Genomic DNA, 10,625 nt, shown 5'->3' on the forward strand with positions numbered 1-10,625 from the left:
TCGACTTTTATGTCTTTTGGGCATAACTTTTCAATTTCTATAAATAGACCCCCAGATCCCCATTTTTGTTCATTCCAAAAAATTTTCTGTTTTTCTCTCTTACAAAATACCGTCATTCCATCCTGCAGTATTCCATATTTTGGATTTCAGTCCAAAATAGTAATTTTGTACATTTTAGTCCTCCAATTTTTGAGAAATCAAAATATTAGTAGGTTTGTTGGATTTTATAATTTAGAGTCATACTATTACAAGTTGAGGTCATTGTATCTTGGGAGACAAATGCTAGGAGACCGTCAACACCAGTGCGGGGCATTATCATTTTAAGAAGAAAGAGTCGAACTCTTGCCTCAACCATTATCATTCTAATTTTATTACGCTCATTTTGTAAGTCGAAATTCTGCCAAACTGTTTATTCACTACTAATTTATATAAATTATTGCACGACATTCTCAAAATTTCTTCAACACAACCATGGTTTGAGAATAATTTTATTTGTACCGAATTGAGGGTACGAAAAAGTTGTCCCCCCTCACAAAGCAAGCAAGCCCCGCGTGAATATAAAAATTTTCAAATATGGTCCCCACCCTCTATTATAAGTAGTAGGTAAAGTAATAGGTTATAAAATCATGTACATGTTACATTGTCCATGATTTAATACTCTATCTTGAATTCTCATTGTCCCTCTTTCGCGACATTCTCTGCAACATTTTTATTGATTGAATGCCAATAGACTTTCTAAGATTTACTAGCTATTTTATTTTGTTTATGTCATCATTACATGGTTAATTGGTTTTTGGGTTATGACAGGCTGAGTTCAAGAGAGTTGTTTCACCCTTGAAGTACCAGACAAGGTATTTAGCTGCTTTCCCAGTCAGCAAGGTTTCTTAGTAAGTTCGTTCTGACTCTCTGTGACTTAAGTTTATTCTGTGGATTATTTTTAATCTGCTGCTGTGTTTTGTTATGTGATGTTCTTATCTTGTATTGGTTACACATATTTTGCCAGCTTGATTTAAAATGTAGCTTCTCAAGTTGTGCCGTTCATAGATACTAGAAGATCTTTAAATATTTTTTATGCATATACTTATTTGAATACATCTTGCTTGATTATAGCTAGAATGGGAGTTCTGCAGGAACAAGTACTGACATTATCAAGGATAGTAAACTGAAATTCGGGGATACTTCCATTTGTATGCAAATTTAAGTAGTATTGAACTATAACTTCACTAAATTGTCAAAGATCAAATCTTAAATTCGTGGCTAATAGCATGCTTATCTATATGGGGTTCATAAATTTCTAATTATCTCCAACTTCTAAAAGATTTATTTAATCAGTTTAGCTTTTATGTTAAGAGGTTCTTACTTCCTAATTATTCTCATTGACTACTTCCCAAATTATGATCTCAATGCTACAAGAATTTTATGTTATTGTGCTAAAAAGATTGATAGAATTCGTGTTTTCTTTATTGATGACCTGGATCTTATACTCTATGTCTTGTCTCAGATACATCACACATTTGCAACGTTTGGATCTGATGGAGCCTTCAACTTTTGGGACAAGGACAGCAAAAAGAGGCTGAAGGTATTATGGAATCCTTCTTGTCAAGTCTTGGAAATGCTTGGAGTTATCATTGTATTCTCAATTGCATTGTTTCGCATGCTCATGAGTGTTCATCTTATCACTGTGTTTCTTAGGCTATGTCAAGGTGCAGTCAGCCCATTCCTTGCAGCACTTTCAACAACGATGGCTCCATTTTTATGCATATTCGGTGAGCCTTTGTTAATGAACAATTTGTAGAATAATTAGAATTGGAAGCTCTGATTAATTCATTGTCTTCAACTACTTAAATACAAAAAATACGGGACAAATCTCATATAGAAAATCCATGATTCTAGGAGCTATAAAAGGCTAAATCAAATTTGTAAATTGTTTGCTATCTATGCAGATTTCTCCAGCAATATATCAGCAATACTAATTTGCTTAATTCTAGCGATTGATTGCTTCATTTTCCTTCAACAGTATTGACAACATCATTACCAAGATTATTGTAATAATTTCCTTTGATACGCCCCCTCAAGTTGGAGTGAGAATGGTCATGAACACCCAACTTGCTTCGAAATACAGTAAAGGCATCTCTAGGTAATGATTTTGTAAAGATGTCTGCTTGTTGAGAGGAAGATGGAATGTAACAAGTTACAAGTGTTCCCATAACAACTTTTTCACGAACAAAGTGGTAGTCGAGTTCAATGTGTTTTGACCGGGCATGAAATATTGGATTGATTAACATATGTAATGCGCTCATATTATCACAGAACAATTGAGGAGGCCGTGAGAGTGACACACCCAAATCTCGTAGCAAAAATGTTAACCATGTAATTTCAGCTGTTGTGGATGCCATGGAACGGTATTCAGCTTCAGAGCTTGATCGAGAAATAGTCGATTGTTTCTTAGAGCTCCATGAAATGCAATTAGCTCCAAGATAAACACAATAATCAGTAGTGCTTCGTCGTGTAGTAGGACAGCCAGCCCAATCGGCATCACTGAAGCCATATAGTGATATGGGACTTTGACAGAGATATCTTAAACCCAAATTTTGAGTACCCTTGAGATATCGCAAAATTCGTTTGGCTGCCTTTAGATGTACGAGAGTAGGATTGCTAAAATTTTGGCATACCCGATTAACTGCATAAATTATATCAGGTTTTGTGAATGTAAGGTATTGCAAAGCCCCAACAATACTTGATCACCATCAACAGATGTAGGCTTCTCTTTAAGGGTCATAGGAGTGGCATTTGAAGTACTTTCCAACATCTTAGTTCTCCGAAGAAGATCTTATATATATTTACTTTGTGAAAGAAAAACACCTCCATTGAAAAATTTAAGTTCCACGCCAAGGAAGTAATGCAAATTACCAAGGTCTTTTATTGCAAATTCATGCCCAAGCTGCGTGACTAGATGAAAGAGAAAATTTTCGATGTTGCCTGCAAGGAGAACATCATCCACATATACTAGTAGTACTGCAGTAATATCATTAGTGTGGTAAATGAATAGAAATGGGTCTGCTTTGCTGCATTAGAAACCAAGGTGAAGCAAAAATTGGGAGAGTCGATCAAACCAAGCACGGGGTGCTTGTTTTAATCCATATAATGACTTTTTCAATAAACAAACATGGTTTGGCATATTTGAATTAATGAAACCAGGTAGCTGTTCCATGTAGATAATTTCCTTTAGATTTCCATGCAAAAATGCATTTTTAACATCAAGTTGTCTCATAGTCCAGCCAAAGGAGAGAGAGAGTGCTATAACAAGTCGGATAGTAGTCGGTTTGACTACTGGACTAAAGGTTTCATCATAATCCACACCACATACCTGAGTAAACCCCTTAGCTACCAAACGTGCTTTGAATCAATCAATGGATCCATCTTCTTTAGTTTTAAGGCGATAGACCCACTTTGAACCCACAATGTTAACATTCTTTGGTCGAGGTACAAGCTGCCACGTATCATTATTTTGAAGTGCTTGCAATTCTTCTTGCATTGCAACAATCCATCGTGAATCTTTGAGAGCTGATCGAAGGTTCTTTGGCTCTGGTGGCAATAGAATAGACTCCTTGTTAGTTGCAAGTGCCACATAATCATTCAAATATGCTGGACGACGTCGAACGCGAACATCTGTAGTGGGTATTATATTGACTACCTCCAAATTTTGTGGAACTAAATCTGTAGATTTTTGCTCAGACATTTCGGTAATATCATGGCTAGGATTAGGTTCATCTGTTGCATTGATAGCATCTGAATTTTGCGAAATCAAATCTGTAGAATTTTTGTTGCATGTTTCAGAGATATCATCATGGCTTGGAGAAGATTCACCTGCTAGATTGATGACATCTGAATTTCCTGGAATTAGTTCTGTAAAATTCTGGTTAGATATTTCACCAATATCAGTATTGTTCAATGTTTTTGTCTCATCATCATTTCCCAGAATAATAGTATCAGTCTTTGGCAAATGATCACCTAGAAACTTTGATTTGTCACCAATCCATTCATCCAATGAAGTAAATTCTAACAGCACCAAAGAAGAAGAATTTGCAGTGGTTGGCTTCATTTTATAAGGAAAGGTTTCTTCATCAAATACAACATGTCGTGAAATGTAAACTCTTCTTGATGTTGGTTCCAGACAACGATAACCTTTGTGAATTGGACTATACCCAATGAAAACACAGGGATAAGTTTTCTTATCAAATTTGGACCTGTTTTGATGTCTCAGTGAAGGAAAACAACGACACCCTATCACCCGCAAGCTATTATAATCAGGTTGCCGCTTGTAGAGTTTAGAGTAAGGACTTTCATTGTGTAACACTGCAGATGGAAAACGGTTTATTAAATATACAGCAGTCAGAAAGAGTTCAGCCCATAATGTTAGAGGTAAATTTTCGTGAAAGAGCATTGTTAAGCCCGTTTCGACTACATGCCGATGCTTTCGTTCTGCAACTCCGTTCTGTTCAGGAGTTCCTGGGCAAGAGACATGCAATTCTATCCCACAATTCTGTAAGTGTTCAGTACAAGCATTAGAGCTGAATTCACCCCCACCATCACATTGAAATATTTTTATTCGACTATCAAACTGATTTTCAACCAGTTTCTGAACTTGAGAAACTGATCATAAAATTCCATTTTTCGTCTTAAAGGATACAACCATGTAAATCGCGTATAGTCATCCACAAAGAGTGCATAAAATCGAAATTTCTGAGTAGAAGGCAATGGGGCTGGACCCCAAAGATCACAATGTATCTTTTCAAGAGGAAATTGAGAAGTTTTATTTGATCTTTTAAATGGCAGTTTACAACTTTTGCCCAATTGACAACTAACACACAATGAAGGTTGAGTTATCCAACGAGTGATATCAATTGCCTTCTTCTCCTTTAACAAAGATAGTAACTTTGAATGAGGATGGCCGAGCCGTTGATGCCAAATAGCAGACGATGTACTGCCTTGTTTTATTGCACTCAAAGCCTCTTGAAAAACTCCATCTAATGCATATAATTGTCCATGCTTATGCCCCTTCGCGATCACCCTTTGATTTTGATCCTTAACAAAAAATCCAGTTGCAGTGAATTCAAAGGAACATGAATTATCTTTAGTAAATTTCCCAACTGATAGCAAGTTCTTTTTCAAATCAGGTAACACAAGAACATCTTTCAATTTTAATTGTCCTCCTTTTGTATTAACACAAGCATTACCAACATGAGATATAGATAAACCATTGCCATCTCCAACATAAATCATATCATTACCTCTATATGGTTCAATATAAGATAACTTACCTGCATCATTTATCATATGTGAAGTAGCTCCAGAATCTGCATAAAATGACTCATCGTTTGAAGCATTGAGATTGAATGCAGCAAAGGCTTCAGGAAGATTGTCTGACTGATATGAATAATCAAACCTGTACCAGCAATCAATGGCAGTATGATTTGATCTTCCACAAATTTGGCAAGTAAGTTTGTCACTGGGATTAATCTGATGTTGGAGTGGTTGTTCAACAAGATTTTCCTTTTTGGCCTGTGGTTTTGTATTGTTGTTTGATGGTCCAGCATTTGTGTGAAAAAATTTTCCACCATTTTGAGAGTTGTATCTTCCGGCTGGAGTGAACCCTCTGCCTCGAGAGTTGAAGTTTCCTCTGCCACCACGACCATTTCGACCACAACTTCTTTGGCCAAAATAAGCTTGTGCATGTTCCAAGTATGTCCTCTCATCTTCTCTCAGTGAAAGTATAGTTTGTTCGTGCCCCTGTAAAGCTAATAAAAATTGGCTGAATGAAGGGTATGGAGGCTTTGTAAGCATGGCTGTTCGAAAATCCATATATTTTTGACCCAAGCCATGAGCGAACTGGAATACTTTGTCGTGGTCTGAAACTGGCTTCTTGATGGCAGCGAGATTGTCACAGATTGACTTGAATTCTTTCAAATACTCATCAAGGGATTTTGTCCCTTTTCTTATATTCATGAGCATATTTTTCAGCAGTCCTTTCTCCACAGTTACAGGAAGTAATTGTTCTTCAATGGAAGTCCAGATCTTATACGCGGTATCAGCCTCACAATAAATTAAACTCATGACCTCTTCCTTCATGGTCCCATTCCTTCATGGTCCCAAGAAGCCATGAAGAAAGTAGTCCATCATTGTTAATCCATGGCTGGTACAACGGATTTGGCTTACTTTTGCCCTCGTCATCTTCGATTTCCTCTTTTGGTTTTTCATCACTAGTAAGATGATGAAACAAACTAAGACTACGGATTAAGGGAGTGACTTGGGAACGCCATAAGAGTAGATTTAATGTGCTTAGTTTAACTGAAATTAAGCTAGAGCACTGGTGGAAGGCTTGAATTCCAAGAGTGGGTTCTTTATTTTGGTTGGAAGATGAAGACATAATTTCAAGGCTTGCAGGTTTTTGGCTCTCATACCATGAACAATTTGTAGAATAATTAGAATTGGAAGCTCTGATTAATTCATTGATCTTCAACTACTTAAATACAAAAAATACAGGACAAATCTCATATAGAAAATCAATGATTCTAGGAGCTATAAAAGGCTAAATCAAATTTGTAAATTGTTTGCTATCTATGCAGATTTCTCCATCAATAAATCAGCAATACTGATTTGCTTAATTCTAGCGATTGATTGCTTCATTTTCCTTCAACAGTATTGACAACATCATTACCAAGATTATTGTAATAATTTCCTTTGATAGTTAACACGTCTAAATATATATTATCTGATGTTCATCATTTTCTAAATCATATTATTATTAGGGATTGTTATTTCCTAGAGAAAATCGGTGCATAGAAAGATATTTTCTATGATGTTGCATCATTGTTTTATGCCTGCGATCATGAGATGGATATTTCTTTTACTTCCACTGCAATCAGCTTGAGGAAGTTCTAACAATTTGTGTGGATGCCAAATTTTTTTAACGATTATAATCCTCATTAATCTTTCTCAATATAACTAACCAGAAAACTTTCAGATGAGTCACTGGGCTGTCCTAACTCTGAAATTATCTTCTTTTCTGAAAATTTTGCCTGAATATTTTGTTTTCAGGTTGTTATGATTGGAGCAAGGGTGCAGAAAATCACAATCCGACAACAGCAAAACCATATATCTACGTGCATTTACCATAGGTCCTTTTCTTAACTTTTTGAATCTATTTTTGGAAATGTTTTACCTTTGACATTAGAAGTGCTTTAAATCCTGAACACACTATGTTTTGTTGTTTGAGCAGGAGGCTGAAGTCAAAGGCAAACCAAGGATTGGAACAGGAGGTAGAAAGTGAATCTTGTCATCCTAGTTTGGAGAAGGGAAATTTGGAGATGTGGCCAAATCTGAAGGGTGGATTTGAAATGAGTCTACTTTTAAAAACTTCAAAAATGGCCACTTTTTTATGCAAAATGTCATAGATGCCCTTCTGTAAAAGTGGCCACTTCTTCGTATGCTCAAGATTTCATAGTACTTTGTAGTTGGTGCACAAATTTTGAGAGTAACATATTAGTTTCCAAGGGAGGCTGTTAGATGCAATTTTCCATAGGATAACATCAGTTAGTACCAAAATAATAATAATAATAATAAATTAAATTAAAATATATATATATATATATATATCATCTTTCTTGATGTTTGAACTATATTTTCAACTATAATAATCTCTTTTTTTTGGGGCAAAAGTATGTAGTTATTTACAAAAAAAGTTAGAATCCTTGAACATGGAGTTACACGTTTCTTGAAAATCATCTTTTTTTCTCCAAATACAAAAAAGGACAAAAACTCTAAACCCACGCTTTTTATATATTACAATGGTGCATTGTTCTAAAAAGCGTAAAACGTGATCAGGCGTGAAGTCGAAGCTTCAAGCTTTATGAGCTTAAGCGAGCCTAGGTGAGGTTTTAGCTTAAAAAAAATGTTTTTTAATTTATATTATTATTTTAAATTTTTAGTCATTTTAAAAATCTATTTAATAATTAAAAATAATACATATTAAACATCTAAAATTATCAAATACAATATTTACTTAATAACTTCTACCATTAGTCAATTATACAATTTTCATGTTTTCGAAATGTAAAATTAGAATATTTTTCATAGTTTCAATTTTTAAGTAGACAAGTCCTACTTAGCACCTATTTGAGGGGCATTATTTCCTCATAAAAATGGCTTTTTGACCGTTGGTGTACAATCTTCCAAGACTTGGTGAGATGCAAGTCAAAAATAAGGGCTGTGTGGGATCTAATAAAGGTTGGATTTCTTTTGAAAATGAGAAAATAATGCCCCTCAAGCAGGGGCTTAATAAATTTATAGAAACTTCTTACATACTTTTGAAATTTGTAATAAAATGAGTCTAAAGATCGTACTTAATATATTTATGGGAACTTCATACATGCTTTTGGAGTTAATATTAAAATGAGTCTCAAGATCGTAATTTCATAATATAGATAACACCAAAACTTAAATCTTATTTAGCTATTTAGATAAAGCCATTTTTAACTTTTGTGCAGACAAATTTTTCTAAAAAAAATAATAATAAAAGAAAAAGTCAAATAAAGGACTTTTAAAAAAAGACTAATAAAGCGCGTCTACAAATGACGAAAGAAATGAAGGAAAAAATTCAACCATTTAGAATTTGGAAGAAAAAAAATTGTCTAGATGTGAAAGAGTCGTTTTGCCCAAGCTTCGAGCCTAGACGGTGCCTAGGCGAGCTTTTTAGAACATTGCAATGGTGACATTCAAGAAATTGTATTGGTGAATTATAGAATTTGACGTTTTGAATGGTAGAATTCTACAAATAACACAGAATTTTACAATTTTACAGTTCAACTGTTAATTGTAGAATTCGATGATTCTTCAATAACATTAGTTAGATTTATGTTAACAGAAAATTGAGAAGAGAGAATGGAGCTTGGTCTAAGTTGATTCTTGATATGTTTAGGACTTTTTGCATTTAGGATTTTGTAAGCAGTGTTGGGCAAGGCGGAGAGAGGCAAAAATGTAAGGATGATTTTTGAGTATGAGAAAAAAGTTGAGGGATTTAGGAGAGAGGGTGTTTAAAAAAATTGAGATTTGGCATTGGAATTTGACTTTTTGGTATTCTTGAATCTGATTCCTATCGTATTGGAGTTATCCTTTCAATTTTGATTAAAAAAATGACAATAAATAAATCTTTATATCATTTATGTCCGTTGGTCCTTTTCATCTTTTATTTTTTTGATTGAAGTCTCGAACCTTTAAATTAATATGTAATGCGAGGTCCTTTGAACGATTTCACTAAAAAGACCGTTATTGACTTACAAGTTACATATTCACCAATATTTGACCAGTTTAAAGAGGATCTTCGCATCATTTCTCGTTTAAAACAATTAAAATATTTCAAAAAGAAGGGGGAAAAGGGGGATAAACAAAAAAATTTAAAAAAAAAATGTGTAAGAAAATGATTTCCTCTCCACCTCTCCACATGCCGCCGTAGCTGCCGCCACCCACTCTTGAATGAATCAATCAATTAATGCTAGAAGAAAACCATTTTCTTTCTTTTTTTATTTTTTTTGTTTATGCATTTTTATTTCTCCTTTTTGAAACATTTTAATAAATGAGATAATACATTAAGTGTTGTAAAATGGTAAATTTATTATTAAATGACAAATGTACTCTTACAGTCCTAGAAATTATTGTCATTGTATCCTTAATTCTTACATATAAATATAGTACTTTTATTCTTAAACATACTAAAATTTATTAACTTTCGTTCTCTCTTCTCTTTTTATCTCCTTTTATAACACTTTATAAGCACAAAAGCTTAATTCTTCAAAGTTTAATGAATGTAATAATTTTTTAGCATAATTATCTATTTTATGTACCAAAATTAATTTGATAACGTGAAAAAAAAATTTCATACAACACACTAATTTGTGTGCATCTAAACTTTCTGCCATAATATTCATGTACAATCATACGTATAGCTAACATCTTAAAGTTGTAGCCCCCAGGGCATATCTCCCAGTGGCAAAGGGGAGGGCGGATAGGGCTCAGCGCGGCAGTGTGCAGAGTTCGATTCCCCGCAAGGTAGAATTGGCTTTGTTGCAAGCGGGAGTTACCATATGGGTTAACAGCCTTGGCCTATCCATGTGCTCTCCACCCTGACTCCTGGGAGGCACATCCTGCGATTTACCTCCTCCACGATGGCCCAAGGCAGGGTCGGTGGGGGCCCTTAGGGTTGGGGTTCAACCTTTTTTTTTTTTTTAACATCTTAAAGCTGTAACCATCCGCTTCAATTAATTTGGATTTATCAATTTATTTGCATCATCATATGTTTCTTATATTCATTATTTTCTACTGCTGCCACAATAACCCTCATTTTGATTCTTGAATGCCATTTGCCTATATCAATTAATTAATTATATTTGCCTTTAATCTTGCTACAACCATTTACATGTGTTTGTCGAAATCAATTTATGTTTGAAGTTTTTTTGCATGTTTGGTAATTAATAAGTTTATATCATGTCTATATGGTAATTATTATTTTTAATCTGGTTAAACATTTTTAGATGTTCTTCTATAAATTTTAAGTTGATAATTTATTATAT

The sequence above is a fragment of the Olea europaea genome, chromosome 5, assembly GCF_002742605.1.
Source record: "Olea europaea var. sylvestris chromosome 5, O_europaea_v1, whole genome shotgun sequence".
Lineage (NCBI taxonomy): Eukaryota > Viridiplantae > Streptophyta > Magnoliopsida > Lamiales > Oleaceae > Olea > Olea europaea.